The 22,804-nt window shown below is 47.8% G+C and overlaps 1 long non-coding RNA gene across 1 annotated transcript; it reads left to right on the top strand.

The window, feature by feature from the left end:
• Positions 1-9,399: 9,399 nt before the first annotated feature.
• Positions 9,400-13,785, top strand: LOC109498670. The gene is made up of 2 exons (XR_002155509.3): positions 9,400-10,886; positions 13,529-13,785. It is a non-coding gene; the product is annotated as an uncharacterized LOC109498670 (long non-coding RNA).
• Positions 13,786-22,804: the final 9,019 nt, after the last annotated feature.

Raw genomic sequence — 22,804 nt, forward strand, 5'->3', positions numbered from 1 at the left:
TCCCTCTCCCAAACCTGTGCTTTTACCCCATGCCACAGACCGATGCCAGGGACACTGTTGGTGCCAAATAAACCTTAGTGTAATGAGTGAGTCTCCCGGGTTCTGGTCAAGCAGAGACATCCATGCCCTGCCCTGCCCTGGGCGACTGCAGGCCTTTGTTCTCACAGCATCAGACCATCCCACAAACACTGGTAGGCAGCCCAGCCTTCCCAGGAGATTGAAGGAGCCATCGGGAACTTCCAACACCTGTCGAAATGCTGGACCCTTGTATGCACTCAGGATGCCGTTGAACTTGTGAGCTCATGGACACATTTTATGATAGTTCTGCTGAAGGACAGGAAGGCTTGGTGGGTGCTGTTTGAAGAACATCCATCCTATGTGAGTTAGCCCCAGTTTACAATCCAAAGCACAGAATTTTAGAAGTGAGCTGTTTCATCTGTTGGGAGTTTGGTGCTTTTGCACTGATTTTTTATATTTTGGTAATATATTCAGCATCAAGTTCTCTGGCATTTTTTGTTTTGTTTTTGTGGGTTTTTTATTACAAAATTTTTAATGTTTATTTCTATGAGAGAGAGAGAGAGAGAGAGAGAGAGAGAGAGAGAGAGAATGAGCAGGGGAGGGGCAGAGAGAGAGACACACACACACAGAATCTGAAGCAGGCTCCATGCTCTGAGCTGTCAGCACAGAGCTCGATGTGGGGCTTGAACCCACCAACTGTGAGATCATGACCTGAGGTTGGATGCCCAACTGACTAAGCTCCCCAGGTGCCCCTTGTTTTTGTGTTTTAATGTGTCCTTGATCTCTCCCTACCTCTCGGGTTTGTGGAAATAATCTTGCATTTTTGTGTCAAATTATTATTCAAATTCTTTTAACATTATGAAATGTTTCTTTCAGAAGAATGTGTATTATTCACATTAAATTAGGTTTTATAATCGTATAGGAAACAACTATTTCCACCTGAACTCTCAGTCGTGTGGGTTGTCCTGATCACCACTATTTCTTTATATTCTGTGTCCATCATCCTCAAATATTCCGTAGGCCCTGATCCTGCAAGAGTAAGGGCAGACCTCTCACGTGCTGGATCCTACAGCCTGGCTTGTCCTCACCATATTACTCAGAAATCTCTAAAATTTCCTGACAAGTCTATGATTCTCCTTTCTACTATCAAAAAAGAGTTCCTCATTTTTGGTCATTCTCCTGTCATTGTGGAAGGAGAGGAAGTTAAATATATTGCCTTATATGAGGATCTTGAATCTTGACAGCCTTCTAAATGGTATCACTTAAAAAATAAAGATGAAGGGTGCCTACATGGCTCAGTTGGTTAAGTGGCCAACTTCGGCTCAGGTCATGATCTCACAGCTCGAAGGCTTGTAAGTTCCAGCCCCGTGTCGGGCTCAGTGCTGACAGCTTGGAGTCTGGAGCCTGCTTCCGATTCTCCTGCTCGTGTTCCATCTCTCTCTCTCTCACAAATAAATAAACATTTAAAAAAATTTTTTAAATAAGAAAATAAAGATGCTTGAGGTTCAAGAAATGCCTACTAGGCTGCCATGGAATTGGGGCTCTGGCATGAACAGTTCATTGTGCACCATTGTGTCCCCTGCCTGTGCGAGCAGCACACCTTCCGTGGAAACCACACCTCGAGAACAGGGACCAATGAGATGCTTCCTTGTGTTCGGGCTGCAGCACATGTTCTGATGCATTATAAAAAATGCTTTGTTTAACCAGTTGTGGATCTCCCCCCCCCCCCCAAGAGAGAGCAGGGGAGGGGCAGAGAGCGAGGGAGAGAGAATCAGAAGCAGGCTCCCCTCTCTCTCTCTCTCCCTCTTCCATGTGTGTGTCTGTGTTTAACCCACTGGACCAATTTAGAAAGTATAATATATATATATATATATATATTTTTTTTCTCAATTAAAGATTTGATTTCTTCAAGTATCTGAAAACATTCTACAATGGAAACTGTTATTAGATGCTGCTTGTACTGTGCTGTGGACCTCACACATACTGCCACACTGTTTTCAGAAGACTTGAAATGCCACCGATAGTATAAAAGCTGTGCACGTGATGGAGAAGGGAAGGAGACAATTTAATGTTTCGTCCAGATCCAGAAGCGTGTCAGTGAAGGGCAGCGGTGGCAGCGACAGAATCCGTGGTCGGGTTCGGTCGTGCGCTGGACCGGACCCTGGCTCGGCTCGCTCGCTCAGCTGAGACCTGGCACTGAGGTCGGGGAGGAGCAGCTCTGAGAATATGATATACTTTTGAAATTTGTTTCAATCTGAACTTCAGCTTGTTTATTAGGGGCCAAATAATGTGCTCGCAGTTCTTATGTAAGACCCGCAACTGGTTTGGGGCACCCAGGTGACTCTGTTAAGCGCCCCGATCAGCACAGTGCCCCCTGTGGGGCTTGCGCTCACCAGCCATGAGATCATGACCTGCAGGCCCACCTCAGCCCTCCAGGAGCCTGCTGCCTGTGGGGACATTTTCTGGAAGGGCAAATGCACTGAGCACACCTGCCTAGGTTCTGGAACCTTCCCCACATTTCCGCCACGGCATCGGCACCTCCACCGCCCTCCCGCAGAGCCCAACTGGAGCACGTCGGATCCTTCACATCTGTGCCCACGGGAGAGGGTCCTGCGAGCCAAGAGTCAGTGTTCAAACCGGTGCGGCAAGAACACACAGAGAAGTCCCACATAAAGTGTTACAGTCTCTGCCCCATTCAGCCATGTCACTCTACTCAAGGGCAAAGGAAGTCTCATTGCCGTGTGTCTGTGTCCCTCTGCACCAAGACACGCAGCTCCTCCGATTCAGGGAGAAGCAGGACAGCCTGAGTTACCTGTGTGGGTAGAACCCTCCAGGCAACCCTTGTGCGCGCAAGCTTTCACAGGTCAAATGGGACAAACATGTCACCAGAAACATCTTCTCCCTTCTCTGCACCCAACCCCCTGGAGGCTCTGTCACACTCTGCCACCGTGTCTCCTTTATTTTTTCAAAGAAATCTTTGTTTAAGTTTATTTATTTTGAGAGAGAGAGGGTAAGCGGAGGAGGGACAGAGAGAGAGAGAGGGAGAGAATCCCAAGCAGCCTCCACGCTGTCTGTACAGATGTGGGGCTTGAACTCACGAACCGTGAGATCATGACCTGAGCTGGACCCAACAGCCAGACGCTTAACTGACCGAGCCTCCCAGGTGCCACCATGTCTCTATCTTGACACCCAAACCATTTCCAAGTGTACAACTCAGAGGTCTTGTTTATCTTCACAGCTCATCACTTATGATCATGTCTAGCATGTGATTATACAAAAGACACTGATGCAATGTCCACTGAACTCATTGTATATGTGAAAAAGAAAATTGAGGGCCTACATGAGTTTTGACCAAGGCTCATCCTCCCCTCCCGTCCCAGCCTCCAGGGGCCTAGCGCCTGTGACTGCAGAGTCCTCCAAGCTTCAAACAGCCCCCCTTAGCCGCGGGGTGTACTCCTGCCCCTAGCAAAGGCAGCAATGGGGGACTGAGCCACCAAGAGCCCAGGTCCTGCTTAAATTCTCGCACAACTGCCAACCCTGCTGTGTGATCAGGACGGGTGAGTTCTTCTCTGGCAGCAAACAAGCAGGAGTCCCAGTGTCCCAGGTCATGTGGTACCGGCACCGTGCATCCCGCCTGTCGGCCAGCATGCGGGGAGACAGGTGGTGAGGGATCCTCCAGCCCTAGATGGGCCGCCGCCTGGAGAATGCTCAGCACTGCTCACGGCATCCACGGCATCCAAACACCCACAGGACATGGTCTGACCACATCTGCCCTGAGCCGGGAACTGGAAACCTCTGCCACATGGAGATTCTGGGGCCGCTGAGAAAGGCAGTGCCCCGCAGGCACCCCCGTGGACTGTTCAGTTGGTGGAAATTTCAGAAACCAGTAAGGGCCTGGAAGGGAGATATTTTAAAATGTCCCCACAGGCAGCAGATCAACCACCCGCTGCCTCCGTTGTTTCTCTGATTTGAGTTGTTTTGGGGGTGCAGTGAACCTGAGGTCTGCCTCAGGGACCCCCATGCCTGGTGCTCACCTTGGGTGGCTTCCTTCTGAAGGAGGCAGTCGGAGGCACCAGCACATCCTGGATACTGGAACTCAGCAGACGCCCGCCCCCACCCCCCCCATGACCTTTGGCAGGCTGGCAAACATCTCTGAATTCAGTTTCCTCCTGAAAAGGGGCTGTCAGGGAACTGAAATAATGTGGGAGACAGATGTGGATAGGGGCTCAGTAAACATCCTTGCTGTGCTCTTGTGGGTCTTCTCCCCCAAGGACCCTCCTCCAAGCATCACGAGGGAAGTGGGGGACCCAAACACATCTGGTGAGTGCTGTGGTCCGTACGTCTGTGTCCCCCGAATTCACTCGGAGGTGATGGTACCGGGAGGAGGGCCTCTGGGAGGTGATGGGGTCACAAGGGGGGAGCCCACAGATGGGATCAGCAACCTCCTAAGAAGAGATGGGGAGAGTTTTGCCCCTCCCTCTGCTCTCTGCCTCATGAGGACACAGAGGAGAGGAGTCTACAAAGCAGGAGGAGCGCCACCAAACACGGGTCAGGCAGCACTTTGGTCTCGGATGTCCAGCCTCTGGGACTGTGAGAAAGCGTGTTGTCTAAGCCAGCCGTCTGGCCATGGTACTTTGTTTTAGTGGCCCAAGTGGACTAAGACAGCTGTCCCTTTGGCCCAGGGGCTTTGGGGAGACAAATAAAGTGTAAAATCTCAGAAAATCTTTGAGCCAGGTGGGAATAACACCAGCCGATAAATGATGAAGACTGAATTCAGAGTCCAGTCAATGTTCTCCTATTGCTCAGTAAAGGGGACACACAGAGGAACCTGTCTAGGGACAGTCTGCAAATGGTGGCAGCCACCAAGCCCCGGAAACGCAGGTGGGCTGAATCGGGAAGTGGCATCAGTGTAGGATACACGCTACAATCCAAAGACTTGGTAAACAAACAAACAAACAAACAAAAAACAGTGTAAGATACCTTGCTGATAATTAGATTGAGTAGATGTTGAAAGAATAATATTTTGGATCTATGGCTTCAATGAGATACATTATAAAATCAATTTACCCGTTTCTTTCCACTTTTTTTTTTTACTGTAGTTACCAGAAAATTTAAAATTGCGCGTATTCCTACTGGACAGTGCTGACCCAGGACAGTGTGTCAGGCTCCACATTTTTGCCACTTTGGGTCGACAGTCCTCTGTCTGGGGGTACTAGGTCAAGCCGCATCTCTCTGTCACCCACCGGATAAGCCAGGAGCTGGCATCCCTCTCCTCCGTGACAACCAGAGCATGTGCAGGCATCACCCAAGTGCCCAGGCTCCTGTCCTGTGGGCGTGACTGCCGCTGACTCCCCAGTCCCTGGGCAGGAGGAGATGTTGTAGCGAGACACTGGCAGGAAGTCAGATCTGTCCCTGTCTTGTTTGCAGCACCACAGGGGTGGGAAAGTGAGTTCTGTTGGGGTTCCTCACTCCTTGCTGTGAGCCCGACACCCCAGCTGTCCATAGGGACCATGGTGATTCCTTCACATTGGAGGTCTGGAGGCAGGAAGGAAGGAGCTGGTGCACTCTCAGTAGGAAACGGAGCCGTCCCCCCTTGCCCCTCCAGGGTGTAGGGTGTCAGGTGCAGATCACAGAGGAGTGGGAGGACCTGGGTGTGGTGAGCACCTGTCGTGGCCAGGTGGGATGCTGAGGGCACTCCGTGCACCTTCCCCTCTGCATCAGTATGTGGAAGCCAGCATCACCCCCATGTACTGGTGCAGGAACTCCAGTTCAGAAAGGTAGAGTATTTGTCCCCAAAGTACTGAACGACAAAGCATGATTCAAACCCAGGTCTAGTTTCCGCCTAAGCCCACATTCCTTCTGTGATCCTGCAATTCCCCTGGCCTCTGCCCCACGGAGCTCAGGGACTGGATCCTGAACACAGTGTGGGGGTCCCTTGATCAGACACATTCTCTGGCCCTCTGGAAAGCCACATGCACTGTGGTGAGGCCAGCGAACAGAAACAGGGAAGTGCATGGCGTTCCCCAAAGCACGCGTTCTCATGCTCACCACTCACTAATATCCCTCTGGTGGCCAGGCCTGTGACCAGGACGAGGGCAGGTCCCTGCCGGCTGAGAGGAAGGAGGAAATAAGCCAGAGCAGACAGAGAGCCCACGCAGGGGCGGGGAGGTGCAGAGGACGTAGCAGTGGGGCCCCCCAGCTCCTCTGCAGACACATCCCTGGTGCCCTCCCTAGGAACGATGCAATCCAAACAGGCGGGGCAGACTCTCAGACAGGATTAGCATGGGGAAGCCTGCATACCAGTTGAGGGCTTGAAATAATTCAGTTGTGGAAAAATGTCTACGCTCAGTTCTTTTCAAAGCCAGGTGCTTCCTGTGACCATCCAGGCGTCCCAAGAGGCAAATGAACTTGGTTAAATAAGGATTAAATTCACTTTTCATGCAGACTCCAGGCTTTCCCCAACATTTAAATCTTTCTGGGGCCCTTGGATAATAAGGCCTCATGGCAGGAAGGCAGTTTGGGAAAGACTGTCAGCCCAGATGGGGATCAAGCCAACAAAGCAAAGCTGATCTGCTGTTTGTTTACACAGCAAATTACATTTTTGAATAATGTATCTTGGCTGATTAAGCCTGAAAAAAATTGTTCTTTCCAGGCCAGTGAACATTTTAAAGGATTTTCAGTCAGAAGGGACTCCTGACTGTCCAGCACTCAAGGTCAAGAGAACAAAATTTCCTTCCGGAGGCATCCAGTCCCAGTCTGAACTGAGCAACTAGAGATATGCAACGCGGCCCCCACCCCCACCCTCCCCGCAGCCAGGGGCTGCTCCGTGGTGACATTTACAGCTATGCCACCTTTTTCTAGAAGAGGCAGCAAGCTTTTATTGTTTTTTATAGTTACTTATTTTTGAGAGAGGGAGAGAGAGAGAGAGAGAGAGAGAGAGAGAGAGAGAGAGAGAGAGAGAGCTCCCGCCTGCACGCGAACAGGGGAGGGGCAGAGAGAGAGAGGGAGCCAGAGAATCCCCAGCGGGCCCTGTGCTGTCAGTGCAGAGTCTGAGGTGGGAACCATGAGATCGGTTCTTGAGATCGTGACTTAAGCCAAAGTTGGACGCTCAACCCACTGAGCCACCCAGGCTACCCAATGGTGATTTTTTTTTTTTAATTAACTTGAAATAACTGCAGGAGTTTGGGTTTGATTTTTCCATAGAAGGAGTGTTTCTTCCAGCAGTTGGGGCTGGTGAACAGAGACCTGACCTGTCCATGAACATCAGATTCCCAGTGAGACTCTCTTGGGGTCCAATGTTGCAAGGGCTCAGGAGAGATCTTGTCTCTTGACAGCCAGTAACAGGAGAAGGAGGGACAGCATGCTTTTTAGAAGGACAATGAACTTGGGGCCAGGGGTGTCTGCAAGTGGTCCATGGGCATTTGGGGTGCTTGCTTCTTAGCTCCCCTTGCACAGGTCTCAGCACACTCCTGTCCCACAGCGCCACACCTCACCTTTCTCATGCTGTTGATAAACAGACTCAGAGGCTCAGGAAAGGCTGCCTGGTGCCCCAGATACACTTTCTAAGAGCCTGCACACAAGGAAAATCCACTGAGGGGCGCTTGGGTGGCTCAGCTGGTTAAGCGTTCAACTTTGGCTCGAGTCAGGATCTCACAGCTTGGCTAAGTTGGAGCGCAGTGTTGGACTCTGTGCTGACAGCTCTGTTTGTGTGTGTGTGTGTGTGTGTGTGTGTGTGTGCGCGCGCGCGCGCGCGCGTCTGTCCCATCCGGTTTGCACTCTGTCTCTCTCCCTCTGTCTCAAAAATAAATAACAGCAAAACAAAAAATTGAAAAGAAAAAAGAAAAATCCACTGAAGTGAAATCTGTCCTTGGCTTAGGAAGGCTTTGCACCCTGCCTCTCACTTTAAAAAAAAAAAAAAAAAAAGGAGAAACTGTCCTGTCGGGGGGAGTTCATAGAAAGTTTCCCTGGGGAAACAGCAGGACCCCCCCCATGCCCACTAGGAGGCGGGCACTGTCCTGGGCCCCGTTAGGAGGAGGGGGCGCACAGGAGCCAGGAGGAGGGCCTGCGGCTAGTGGGCAGAGGAGGAACAGACAACACGGGTGTGGAGTCTGTGAGTCGGGGGCGGCTGTGTCCCATCTGCAGGGACATTGGAGAAATGTAAGACCTGCAAAAGTGAGAGTCAGGGTCCTGGGGGGGTGGGGGAAGGGCGCTTAGTTCAAAGAGGAGCCCAGGGAGGCTGGAGCCACGTGACTAAGGGGGCGCTGGAGGAGCAGAGGGTTGCCAGGAGCTCGGACAAACCTACCTAATTCACCTCACCCGTCTGTGCAGAGGGTGGGCAGGAGGCAGACTGGGCGGAGCAGCCCCGAGGCCCCGGCAGAGGCTCCCCTGAAGGGTGGCGCCGGGATGGATCAGCCACCGGGAAGTGCTCTGGGACTGGAGGGAGGGAGGAAGGAGGGAGGGAAAGGCCCACCCAGCTGCCAGAGCTCTCCCAGGCGTGCAGAGGCATCAGGCCCAGGCTGTGAGGACAGTGTGCCTCGTCTGGGAGACCCCCAGGGATTCAGCCCTGAGGAGAGGTAAGTGGTGTATGGGAAGCGGCTCTGCGAGCAGCTCAGGAGGAGGAGGAGGAGGAGGGTTAGGGGAAAGAGGGGGTAGGAGGGGGAGGGGAAGGAGTAGGAGGAGGCAGGTGGGGGAAGGATAGGGAGGGGGAGGAGGGTTAGGAGGGGTAGCGGTAGGAGGAGGGAGGGGAGGGGGAAGGGAGAGGGGGAGGGGGGAGGGGAGGAAGGAGAGTGGAGGGGTGGGGAGGCGGAGTGGAGGGGGTGGGGGGGGAGAGGGGGAGAGAAGGAGGGGTGGGGGAGGAGGAAAGGAAGAGGGGGAGGGGAGGGGGAAGAGGGGAAGGGAGGAGAAGGGGAGAGGGAGGGAGAGGGGGCGGGGCAGGGAGGAGGAGCCTGAGCAAGCTGGAGAAGGGAAGTCGGATCCCAGCCCCACACCTCCCTCCTTGGAGCCCCAAGACACCTGGAGGGCAGAGGGACTAGGCAGGGCCCCACCTCTCAGCAGATGCAAAGGTAGGACTGCATCCCGCCCCCCCCCGGGGGGAGGGGGCTCCTGAGCAGAGGAATTTAAAGGGCATTGAAAAATACCGTCGTGAATGTGTACGGTGTACAACAGGATGTTCTGAGGGCCGCACACAGCGGAATGATTCCCGCGGCCAAACGAATTCATGGCTCCTGTCCTCACGGTCAACCGCGTGCGTCCTGAGAGCACCTGAGGCCTGCTCTCCTACCAAGTTCCAGTATTCAGTGCGGTATTGTTCACCATGGTCACCGTGCCCTGCAGGAGGTCCGGGACTGACTCCTCCCCCATGGCTTCCCCCCCCCCCCCCCCCCCCCCCCCCCCCGTCTACACCGGCTGCTTCAAGTTGCAACAGATAAAACTGACATTCTTGCTGTGCTGAATCTGGGAGACTCTCACCGATGAGAGTTTGGGCACCGGGTAAAGAGCTGCGCACACAGAAGGTGCTAGACCTGTGGCCAGGTTCGGCTACTATTGCATTTGCTCTAGCACACAGGAGCCCTGGAGCACCCAGTGCATTCCTGCTCTCATTTAAATGAGTCTGGGGCTTGGTGTGTACTTGTTTTGTTTTTTCTTTGTATTATGGAAATTTACCAGCACATGCAAAAATAGAGAAAGATGTGCATCAGCCAGCTTCAACAGTTCCACCGCTTGGTGAGCCTGCGTCTGTCCTTACCCTGCCTCCCTCTCCCCCAGGGCATCTGCATATCCTTTCATCTACCCTGAGGGTCTCTAAAGGATGGGAACCCTTTGCAAACGTAACTACAGAACTCCCAGCAAGCAAAAGTTAATAGTAATTGCTTAGCAAAATAAAGCACCGGCTGTAGTCATCTCTTAGGCAGCTGAGTCCTGTTTAGCCAGTAGGATGGGGGGCGGAGCTCCTGGGGGGGCTCAGCCTTCAGGACTGACTCCCTTTTGTCTGATGCCAGACATCACTGTGGCCTTAAGCACAGGGGAGAGACCTTTTGGGAAAGGAGAGAGGAAGCGCCCACAGGCCTCCAACGTGGGAGGGCCTCACACCTGGGTGGAGGGGCCATCAGGGCAGGTCAGTCCCCACCCCCCGCCCGCCAGAGTGCCTCAAAATCAGCCGTCCTGCTGTGCCTGGCTCCAAAATGGGAGCAAACGAAGCGTGCTAGTTTAAGCCATTAAGTTTGGAGTGGCATTTTTGCACAACAGAGGAGCAGAATTCAGCGTTCTTCCTCCAGTGGCTCGAAATTATACTTTTTTGGTTTGGATTGGAGGGCCCCAGCAGTGATACGTCTCTCAGTCAGAACGTCATTCCTCCCTCTCCACGTTCTCTGGCTTTACAATTTGTATTGCCCAGATGCTTTTAGGTGCCCACAAGGCACACACCACTGACAGCTCTCCTGTGGGGGTCATTCCACGTTTCACCGCGTCCTGCCTTAGACCTGGAGGTTTGATGCAACTCAGACTCGTGGCTTGTTTCTTGCCAAATGATGATGGACAAACGTGGGTGGCTGGAGTGTCCTTTGTCTCTCGTCTGGGGTCTCCGGAGAGAGTGGATTCAGCTGGGCCTGTGGTCCTTGGAGCCAGGAGGGCCCTGGTGACCGGGGCCTTGTGACCGGGGCCTTGTGACAGACGAACGGCTTGTGTCCTCAAGTTCTTCTGTTGAAATCCTGACTCCTGCGGAGGAGACAGGTCCTGATGGAGTTAGTGCCCTTACACAGGAGGCTGCAGAGCTACCCACCACTACCCCCTGCACGTGCGGACACAGCTGGAAGGTAGAGGCTGCCACCTGCACAGGTGCCTCCGATGTGCAAACGTGCACACGAGTGAAGGTCCGAGTGGGCATTCGTGGGGGGAGGTGGGGTGGAGGGAGGGTCCTTGGGGCGTTTGTGCCGGGGAGGGTCTGGAAAGTGAGGGTCTGTATCTTCCTGGCACGCTTTCCTTGTTGGCAGGGATTTGACAATGGTTACATAGATTTTCCCATGATCCTTTGCTGCGGCTCATATTAGAAGTACGAAAAGGCAGGAAGGATGTGCCTGCACCTGCAGGAGAGTGTGGCATGCGCACAGCCGCTGGTGCTGTTCTTTCGTGGTCCGGCGCCCCCGGAGGGCCCCCTCCCCTCCTGCATGTGGGTGTTGCCCCTCTCTGACCCCACTGCGCCCCCCACGTGCAGTTGGCCGTGAGTTCAGTTCCCCCAGCTTCTCCCCGGTGAGGGAACTTGGGGCTGCAGGGGCCTTGTCTGTCTTGCTAGTTTATGGGGTCTGGATGCTCCAGAGCTATGGGGCCCTGGCCCCTTCCTGTGTGCGCAGCCACAAATAGAAGGCTCTGTCTCTGTGGTCCCTTCCACTTTCCTGTGTCTACTCCAGTGGCTTCGGTCCAGGAGGCCACCAGGAGCTCTGTTCCCTTTCCCAAATCCCTCATGGATGCCTTCAGCTGCAGGCGGCTCACCTGCCCTGCCACTGGGGTTGGTGGAAGCGTGTGGTCCTGTTTAGTGGTAGCTGTCCTCAGTAGGCCATCAGTTTTCCTGTCAAGTCTACTGTGTCTGTTTCTGGGAGAACTGGGGGAGGTAAAAATGACACCACACTGCCACCATCTCCCCAGTCTCCCTCTAAGGGCTTTTAACTAACTCCCTGAGGAAACGTGGGACTGGGCTGGTTATAGGAAACATCAATACATGTCCATCTCTGCAAAAACTCCACATGGAATGTATTCCTGTGCGTGAAAGGGACAAGAGTGCATTGCCCTGTTGTGCAATATAATCTTTCACTAAAATTCAAACTCCGTGTGACTGTCTGGTACCCAGAAGTCTGATCCCCAAAGGTTGTGGCAGGCAGTGAGCTCTCAGGATTAGGAAGTGATTTTCCTGGGGCACCTGGGTGGCTCACTCGTTTGAGTGTCCGACTTCAGCTCAGGTCATGATCTCACAGCTTGTGAGTTCCAGCCGCAATCAGGCTCTGTGCAGACAGCTCAGAATCTGGAGCCTGCTTCCAGATTCTGTGTCTCCCTCTCTCTGCCCCCCCCCCCCCCGCCGTCTCTTTGTCTCTCTCTCTCTCTCAAAAATAAACAAACATTAAAAAAATTTTTTTAAAAAGGAAGTGATTTTCGTGGCCTGCGACGTGGCCAATGTTACTCTGTCTTCCTGCAGAGCAGAATGTGCCACGCTGATCACCACGTACCATGAAGCAGGTGCAGAAACCAGAAAATGGTTCATGAGGAAATGAGTGATGAATTAGGCTTCTATTGCTGCTGTTAAAAAAAAAAAATCACCAAAACTTTACTGGCTTAACACAACACAGATTTTATTATAGTCACATACACACACGCAGGCGTGCACATGCGCGGGACACAGGTGCACTAGGAAACTCAGGCATCTGCAAGACAATGGACGCCCCAGGTGCCAAGCCACTGCGTCACCCCCAGGGTGATGGACACACAGCCCTCCGTCTGAGTCTGAGGACCGCAGGTTGTAAACCTCACAGAACACGTGTCAACACGCCAGCACCAAAGTTCAGCCTTATCACAACATGTCTTCGGATAGAGGTCCCCAGGGCCACACTGGTTTTAAGAGGCTGAGGTATTTGGACAGTGTCACGGACTGAATTGTATCCCCCCAGATTCATATGCTGAACCCTTAGCCCCCCAAACCTCAGAGGGTGACTGTGTTTGGACCATTAGGGGACCATCAGGGCGGCCGTAATGCAACAGGGCTGCTGTCCTCACAGGGGGAGGAGGGAGGACACAGACACGCAGAGGGACGACCGTGTGAGGACACGGGACACACGGTGTCTGCAGGGCAGTGAGTGGCCTCCGGAGGAACCGGCAGGCTCACACCCAGGTCTCAGGTTTCCTGACTGTCTGCTGTAAGCCGCTGTCTGTGCTACTTTGTTGTGGCGGCAGACCTAGTACAGACTAGGAGATGATAGTGTGCGTGGCAGCCTTTATATGAAATCCATATTGTATCTTCTGTCCTCATGTTTCTCCCTTATCTTTCAGATCCTTCTCCACGCCCTCTATGGGCTTGTCCTTATGTACAGAGAAAGCACACAGGCTGTCCTCTTTTCAAAGATAGAAAGACAACGTGTTTCCTCCTTGAGTAGCTCATGCTGAGCACCCGTAAATGCTGATGGTTGAGATGCTTTCAAAGCGTGAAACCTATTCTCCACAGCTTTATGACTGATCACGGGTCATGTTTGCTGTTCAAAGTGGAATTATTGAAGCCTGAAGATAAAGCCATCTATCAATTGGCAAATGTGTTGGTCACCTTCATTATCACATGGTTGTGATAAACCTCAAAGGGTATGGGACATTATCACAGTCATAAGAAGGGGTTGATAATGAGAGTGTTAGTAACACGACCCACGTGTTGGCTGGGTTTTACTTCTCACGTGTCTTCACACCTGTCACGTCTCAGGTGTCAGTTCTTAAACTCTTCTGAGAAACAGGTGAGGCAGGCATCGTCTCTTTTATTTTACAGGCGTGGAAACGGCCCCAAGGAGGCTAAGTGCTTGCCAAAGTCACGCAGGGGAAGAGAGAAACCCACACATCCTCATGCCGGCACCAGGCAGGCTCTCACCCCTGGCCTGGTGGAGAGAGCGTGTGTCACACATGTTCCTGTCAGGATGAGTAAGTGGCCGGGGTGGTCATGAAGGTCATCTGCAGACAGGACATGCAAACAGGAGTGGGAGGGCCTTCTCAGAAAAGAGAGATGCATGCTGTCACCAGGTGCACCAGGTGAGAGTCTCCATCAGAGGCCGGGGGTGGAAGACACTGGGAGGGTGCTGAGGCACTGGAAGCTACTCCTGTGGAAACGACGTGGAGGCAGCCCAGGCCCTAAGTGGTAGGCATAGGTGACAAGAGGGACCCAGCACGGGTCGGGGGGGGGGGGCACGACGGCACTGGCTTCAGTCACAAGCCCCAGCAGAAGAGTGAGGGTGTGGTGGTAGCAGAGCTGGAGGAAGATATACTAGAACAATCCATGCCCTGAACCACAAGAAACATGCAATTGAATCAGGTTCATTTTTAGCACGTTTTTAGCAATTATGCAGGTGTCCTCACAGAAATAATCAGTTAATTGACGGGATCTTAGGTGAAATGACACAAAATAGCTCTAATGTCATCAATGCCACTGTGGAGTTTTTATTTTTATTCATTTTCTTCTTTGTCTTTTTCTTTTTTTCTTTTTTTAATTTACATGCAAGTTAGTTAGCATATAGTGCAACAATGATTTCAGGAGTAGATTCCTTAGTGCCCCTTACCTTACCAATGTAGCCCATCCCCCCTTCCCACAGCCCCTCCAGCAACCCTCTGTTTGTTCTCTGTATTTAAGAGTCTCTTCTGTTTTGTCCCCCTCCCTGTTTTTATATATTTTTGCTTCCCTTCCGTTATGTTCATCTGTTCTGTGTCTTAAAGTCCTCATATGAGTGAAGTCATATGATATTTGTCTTTCTCTGACTAATTTCACTTAGCATAATACTCTCTAGTTCCATCCATGTATTTGAAAATGGCAAGATTTCATTCTTTTTGATTGCAGAGTAATACTTCCTTACAGATATATATACATATATGTATATATAGATATGTATATCTATATAGATATGTATATACATATATGTGCATATATATATCTATATCACATCGTTTTTTAAATTTTATTTTAAATTTTTTAAATTAAAATTAAAATTAATTAATTAGTTAAAATTTTTGCTTCCCTTCTGTTATGTTTGTCTGTGTCTTAAAGTCCTCATGAGTGAAGTCATATGATTTTTGTCTTTCTCCGACTAATTTCACTTAGCATAATACCCTCCAGTTCCATCCACGTAGTTGCAAATGGTAAGATTTCATTCTTTTTGAATGCTGAGTAATACTCCATTGTATATATATACACCACATCTTCTTTATCCATTCATCCATCTATGGACATTTGGGCTCTTTCCATACTTTGGCTATTGTTGATAGTGCTGCTATAAACATGGGGGTGCATGTGTGCCTTTGAAACAGCACACCCATATCCCTTGGATAAATGCCTAGTAATGTAATTGCTGGGTCATAGGGTAGTTCTATTTTTAATCTTTTGAGGAACCTCCATACTGTTTTCCAGAGTGGCCACACCAGTTTGCATTCCCACCAGCAGTGCAAAAGAGATCTTCTTTCTCTGCATCCTCGCCAACATGTGTTGTTGCCTGAGTTGTTAATGTTAGCCATTCTGACATGTGTCAGGTGGTATCTCCTTGTGGTTTTGATTTGTATTTCCCTGATGATGAGTGATGTTGAGCATTTTTTTCATGTGTCGGTTGGCCGTCTGGATGTCTTCTTTGGAGAAGTGTCTATTCATGTCTTTTGCCCATTTCTTCCCTGGATTATTTGTTCTTTAGGTGTTGAGTTTGATAAGATCTTTGTAGATTTTGGATACTAACCCTTTATCTGATATGTCGTTTGCAAATATCTTTTCCCATTCTGTCAGTTGCCTTTTAGTTTTGCCGATTGTTTCCTTCGCTGTGCAGAAGCTTTTTATTTTGATGAGGTCCCAGTAGTTCATTTTTGCTTTTGTTTCCCTTGCCTCTGGAGACGCATTGAGTAAGAAGTTGCTGTGGCCAAGATCAAAGAGGTTTTTGCCTGCTTTCTCCTTGAGGATTTTGATGGCTTCCTGTCTGACATTGAGGTCTTTCATCCATTTTGAGTTTTTGTGTATGGTGTAAGGAAGTGGTCCAGGCTCATTCTTCTGCATGTCTCTGTCCAGTGTTCCCATCACCACTTGCTGAAGAGACTGTCTTTATTCCATTGGATATTCTTTCCTGCTTTGTCAAAGGTTAGTTGGCCATACGTTTGTGGGTTCCTTTCTGGGTTCTCTATTCTGTTCCATTGATCTGAGTGTCTGTTCTTGTGCCAGTCCCATACTGTCTTGATGATTACAGCTTTGTAATACAGCTTGAAGTCTGAGATTGTGATGCCTCCTGCTTTGGTTTTCTTTTTCAAGGTTGCTTTGGCTATTCGGGGGCTTTTCTGGTTCCATACAAATTTTAGGATTATTTGTTCTACCTCTGTGAAGAATGCTAAAATGTGTTATTGTGATAGGGATTGCATTGAATATGTAGATTGCTTTGGGTAGTATTGACATTTTAACAATATTTATTCTTCCTATCCAGGAGCATGGCATCTTTTTCCTTTTTTTTTTTTTTTTTTTTTTTTGTCTTCTTCAGTTTCTTTCATAAGCTTTCTGTAGTTTTCAGTGTATGGATTTTTCACCTCTTTGGTTAGATTTATTCCTAGGTATTTTATGGTTTTTGGTGCAACTGTAAATGGGATCCATTCCTTGATTTCTCTTTCCGTTGCTTCATTGTTGGTGAATAGGAATGCAGCTGGCTTCTGTACATTGATTTTATGTCCTGCAACTTTGCTGAATTCATGGATCAATTCTAGCAGTTTTTGGTTGGAATATTTTGGGTTTTCCACATAGAGTATCATGTCATCTGCGAAGAGTGAAAGTTTCACCTCCTCCTGACGGATTTGGATGCCTTTTATTCCTATGTGTTGTCTGATTGCTGAGGCTAAGTCTTCCAATACTATGTTGAATAACAGTGGAGAGAGTGGACATCTCTGTCATGTTCCTGACCTTAGGAGGAAAGCTCTCTGTTTTTCCCCATTGAGTATATTATCAGTGAGTCTTTCATATATGGCTTTTATGACCTTGAGGTATGATCCTTCTATCCCTTGATAGAAGGGATACTTGTATCAAGTATCAAGATACTTTCTTGATGGTTTTTATGAAGAAAGGATGATGTATTTTGCCAAATGCTTTCTCTGCATCTATTGAGAGGATCATATGGTTCTTGTCCTTTCTTTTATTGATCTGATGAATCGCATTAATTGTTTTGCGGATATCGAACCAGCCCTGCATCCCAGGTATAAATCCCACTTGGTCGTGGTGAATACTTTTTTTTAATGTATTGTTGGATCTGATTGGCTAGTATCTTGTTGAGGATTTTTACATCCATGTTTATCAGGGAAATTGGTCTGTAGTTCTCCTTTTTAGTGAGGTCTCTGTTTGGTTTTGGAATCAAGGTAATGCTGGCTTCATAGAAAGAGTTGGAAGTTTTCCTTCCATTTCTATTTTTTGGAAAAGCTTCATGAGAATAGGTGTGAACTCTCCCTTAAATGTTTGGTAGAATTCCCCGAAAGCCATCTGGCCCTGGACTCTTGTTTTTGGGAGATTTTTGATTATTAATTCAATTTCTGTACTGGTTATGGGTCTGTTCAAATTTTCTCTTTCTTCTGGCTTTAGTTTCAGTAGTTCATATGTTTCTGGGAATTTGTCCGTTTCTTCCAGATTGCCCATTTTATTGGTGTATAATTGCTCATAACATTCTCTTTTTATTGTTTGTATTTCTGTTGTGTTGGTTGTGATCCCCCCTCTTTCATTCTTGATTTTATTTATTTGGGTCCTTTCCTTTTTCTTTTTGATCAAACTGGCTAGGGGTTAATCAATTTTGTTAATTCTTTCAAAGAACCAGCTTCTTGTTTTCATTGATCTGTTTTTTTGTTTTGTTTTGTGTTTTTGTTTTTGTTTTTTTTTGGTTTCGATAGCATTGATTTCTTCTCTAATCATTATTATTTCCTGTCTTCTGCTGGTTTGGGGTTTTATCTGCTATTCTTTTTCCAGCTATTTAAGGTGTAAGGTTAGGTTGTGTATCTGAGACCTTTCTCCCTTCTTTAGAAAGGCCTGGATATACATCTGTCTTCTGACCAGCTTTGCTGTGTCCCAGATGGTTTGGGTTGTGGTGTTACCATTTTCATTGTTTTCCATGTACTTTTTAATTTCCTCTTTAAGTTCTTGGTTAACCCATTCATTCTTTAGTAGATGGTCTTTAGTCTCCAACTATTTGTTATCTTTCCATTTTTTTTTTTTTGTGGTTGATTTTGAGTTTCGTATCTTTGTGGTCTGAAAATATGAAAATATTATAAGCAATTATCTCGATCTTTTTGTACTTGTTGAGGGCTGATTTGTGTCCTAGTATGTGATCTATTCTGGAGAATGTTCCAAATGCACTGGAGAAGAATGTGTATTCTGCTGCTTTAGATGAAATGTTCTGAATATATCTGTTAAGTACATCTGGTCCAACGTGACATTCAAAGATATTGTTTCCTTGCTGATTTTCTGTTTAGGTGTTCTGTCTATTGCTGTGAGTGGGGTGTTGAAGTCCCCTACTATTATGATATTATTATCAATGAGATTCTTTATGTTTGTTATTAATTGATTTGTATATTTGGGTGCTTGAACATTTGGAGCATAAATGTTTACAATTGTTAGGTCTTCTTGGTGGATAGACTCCTTATTTATTATATAATACCATTCTTTGTCTTTTGTTACAGTGTTTATTTAAAGTCTTGATTGTCTGATATAAGTATGGCTACTCTGGCTTTCTTTTGTTGACCATTAACATGGTAGATGATTCCCCATCCCCTTACTTTCAATGTGAATATGTCTTTAGGTCTAAAGTGGGTATCTTGTAAACAGCATATAGATGGATCTTATTTTCTTATGCATTCTGTTACCCTATGTCTTTTGATTGGAGTGGTTAGTCCATTGACGTTGGGAGTGAGTACTGAAAGATATGAATTTATTGCCATTATGTTGCCTGTAGAGTTGGAGTTTCTGGTGGTGTTCTCTGGGCCTTTCTAGTCTTTGTTGTTTTTGGTCTTTTTTTTTCCCCCAACTTTTCTCCCCTCAGAGAGTACCCCTTAAAATTTCTTGCAGGGCTGGTGTAGTGGTCACAAACTCCTTTAATTTTTGTTTGTCTGGGAAATTTTTTCTCTCTCCTATTTTGAATCACAGCCTTGCTGGATAAAGAATTCTTGGCTGCATATTTTTCTGATTTAGCACAGTGAATATATCCTGCCACTCCTTTCTGGCGTGCCAGGTTTCTGTGGATAGGCCTGCTGCAAACCTGATCTATCTTCCCTTGTAGGTTAAGGACTTTTTTTCCCTTGCTGCTTTCATGATTCTTTCCTTGCCTGTGTATTTTGTGAATTTGACTGTGATATGCCTGGTTGATGTTCAGTTTTTGTTGAATCTGATGGGAGTCCTCTGTGTTTCTTGGATTTTGATGTCTGTGTCTTTCCCTAGGTTAGGAAAGTTTTCCACTATGTTTGCTCACACAACCCTTCTACCCCTTTTTCTCTCTCTTCATTTTCTGGGACCCCTATGGTTTTGATGTTCCTTTGTAATAAATCACTGATTCCTCTAATTCTTAAATCATGCTCTTTTAGTCTCCCTCTTTTTTTCTGCTTCATTATTCTCTATAAGTTTGTCCTCTATATCACTTATTTGCTGTTCAGTCTCATCCTTCCTGCCACCATGGCATCCATTCAAGATTGCAATCAGTTATAGCATTTTTTATTTCATCCTGACTAGCTTTTACTTCTTTTATCTCCGCAGAAAGGGATTCTAATCTATTTTCCACCCCAGTTAGTATTCTTTTTTTTTTTTTTTTTAATTTTTTTTTCAACGTTTATTTATTTTTGGGACAGAGAGAGACAGAGCATGAACGGGGGAGGGGCAGAGAGAGAGGGAGACACAGAATCGGAAACAGGTTCCAGGCTCCGAGCCATCAGCCCAGAGCCCGACACGGGGCTCGAACTCAGGGACCGCGAGATCGTGACCTGGCTGAAGTCGGACGCTTAACCGACTGCGCCACCCAGGCGCCCCTCACCCCAGTTAGTATTCTTATTAGTGTATTCTAAATTCTGGTTCAGACATCTTGCTTATATCTGTGTTGATTAAGTCCTGGCTGTTGTTTCTTCCTGCTCTTTCTTTTGGGGTGAACTCCTTTGTTTCATTATTTTGAAGGAAGAAAAGGAATTAATAAGGTAAAAAAAAAAAAGGTAAAAGTAAAAAGTTAAAAAACAACACACACACACACACAAAATCAAATAAAGGATGCTAGATCCTAGGTGTGTTTTGGTCTGGTTGTTCAAAGGAGCCTGACAGATTAGACAAAAAAGGGAAAAATAAGAAAAAAAAACAAGAACAAAAGGTAAACATTTGAAATTTTGATAAAATGAATGCAATAAAATAGAATAAAATGAAATAATGGAAGTAAAATAGAATTTGAAACATTTACGAAAAAGTAAAAAATACAGTAGAAAAAAATTACAGAAAAATATTTTTAATAAAAATTGATAATAAAAATAAATTTTTTCTCTTTTCTGTATTCAAGAAAAAGAAACAAAAAAGAGAAAAAAGTGAATAGATGGACCAGTGACAGACTGAAATATGATAAAATTACATTGTTTTCTCCTAGAAGTCAAACTATGAAGCACTTTATAGTCCATAAACTAAAGATGCAGAAAGACTTGTGTTCCTGAAGAGCAAGGTTGGCCCACTTGGGTGGGGCTTAGTGCATCGAATCTGTTCTCCACTAGATGGTGCTGCTTAGCTTACTGGAGTGATGGTTGTGGCGCTTGTAGGTGTGTATGCGCATGCCCAGGAGTGGTGAAAATGGTGTCCCCCAACTACCCAGTTTCTAGTACTGGAACTCTGTTTTCCTAGATCAGCAATCGTGCACCCATCCTTTGTCTCTGGCTTCCATCCACTTCCTGCTTTTACACTGTGTGTGACAAGGCCATCAGATTGCCAGGTGGCAATCTCCCTCCTTAGTTTTATCTCAGATGGAGCTGTTTTTCCCGACCCCTTATTTCAGAGGGACTACAGCTTTGACCCATTCTGCCCCTCTATGTGAGGGTCTCACCAAGCAATGGCCAGGTGCCAGCCATACTGGGGAACATTTGTAGGGCCGTGCTGCTGCTGATGCTGAGAGCTTGTAGATGGGTGCCAGCCAGCCCCAGAAAAAGTTCACGTGATTGTGTAGCAGCAGCATTTCAGGGATTATGGACTATCAACACACACCTGGCGCCAGGCTTCCCCCTTAACATCCTTGTTCCAGCACCAGCAAATGTGGCTGTTCTCCAGGGTCTGCTGGGACCTTTGCCTGTGGGGTGACTGCACAGCCTCTACCAAATGTACTTCCATCAAGGGAACCACCTCTCCCTGTGTGACCCAAGGACCCTCAGACCTCACTCTGCTCCTGGGGATTCGCCCTTCCCACCAGAGCATCGCCAGGTATTGAGCTGTGATGTTTCAGACTCTTCACTCCCCCTGTTTATAGATTCTTAATGGAATTGAAACCTTCTCCTTTCTCCTTTTTTTTTTTTTGTTCAGTCCCTGTGGCTGTTTCCTCTTTCACACCTTCTCTCCAGCTCCTTTTGGGGGAGGGGGTGCTTTTCCCATACTCTCCCCCCATCCCAGTCTCCATCCTCTCTCTGCAAGCAAAAACAGCTCCCTGCCCTCCATAGCTTCTCTCTCCCTCACTTTACTTCTCCATGCTGCATACCTGGCAAGTTCTGTGGTTCAGAACTGTTGGGCAGATTGTTGTGTTAATCTTCAAATCAGTTTTCTAGGTGTGCAGGATAGTTTACTATTGATCTGGCTGTATTTCATGGACATAAGATGCAAAAAAAACCTTCCATGCTGTTTTACCATATTTACCCCTCCTATACCTCTTCTTTGTAAGAAATCTCTGGTAGGTAATTGTGTTGGATACTTTGTCTCATTCAAGGAATTTCTCCATGGATAAACCATTATTCTAAAAGTATTCCTGTGTCTTTATTCCATTGAAGGTGTGGTGCTTTATTTGGACAAATATTGTCATTCTAAAGGATGTAATTTCTTGTTTCCAACTGTGTAGTCACTGAGCAAGGCACTTCGCAGCATCTTTAACTGTGAAAATCTCATAAAATTTCAGTCTCTCAGAGTCTCGGATTCACTAAGCACAGACTCACTGTCAAGGATGGGGCCATCTTGGGGCGCCTTGGTGGCTCAGTCGGTTGAACGTCCAACCTCTCAGGTTGTGATCTCACAGTTCATGGGTTCAAGCCCCATGTCGGGCTCAGTGCTGACAGCTCAGAGCCTGGAGCCTGCTTTGGATTGTGTGTCTCCCTCTCTCCCTCTGTCCCTCCCCCACTTGTGCTCTGTCTCTCTCTCTCTCTCTCAAAAATAAATAAACGTTAAAAATTAAAAAAAAAATAAAGGATGGGACCACCTCTGTTTACAGAGGTGCAGTCCCTGTCCCGCTTCTGAAGGGTGGAATTCCAAGGCTGGGATGAGAACCTGGGACAGATTTAGAACCACCTACAATCCAAGATGTGCAGACCTAGAATAGCCCACAGTGTGACTCATCTCTTGTTCATGACGTGATGAAGGAGCAGCAGGGTGTCCCTGTTGCCTGTGACTCTGAGCCTTCCTGGATCCTCCTGAATTCCTGAATGTTCTAGGACCAAAGGGAAAAGCAGAAGGGCACACAGGAGAGAAAATGCTGTTTCTCAGATGGTCATTTATATCCTGCATTCTCTGACTTCTACTTTTTAAATGTTTAAGTAAAAAATCTTATCAGTAGCATGAGGACTTTGACAGCCAGAGGGACCCGGCTGTCCCAGGCACAGATAGCGTGAGGAGCCAGCAGGGTGCGGTAGCAGCTCTTGAAGAAGCAGGTGACAGACACATGCATAGATCTGGATCTCCATGGAGAAGAAACCCTGTTCCTTCTATGTTTAGATCTACACTGTTTATTATTTGCTGACAGCCCAAGCTGAGTGCACAGCAGAGCTGTCTGCTGACTGATACTTGGAAAGACTATTAAGGAATAAGGGTGGGGGTTGCCTTAGGTTAAAGATGCCACACATGAATGGACTATCACGG

Source organism: Felis catus, chromosome B1, assembly GCF_018350175.1.
Source record: "Felis catus isolate Fca126 chromosome B1, F.catus_Fca126_mat1.0, whole genome shotgun sequence".
Taxonomy (NCBI): domain Eukaryota; kingdom Metazoa; phylum Chordata; class Mammalia; order Carnivora; family Felidae; genus Felis; species Felis catus.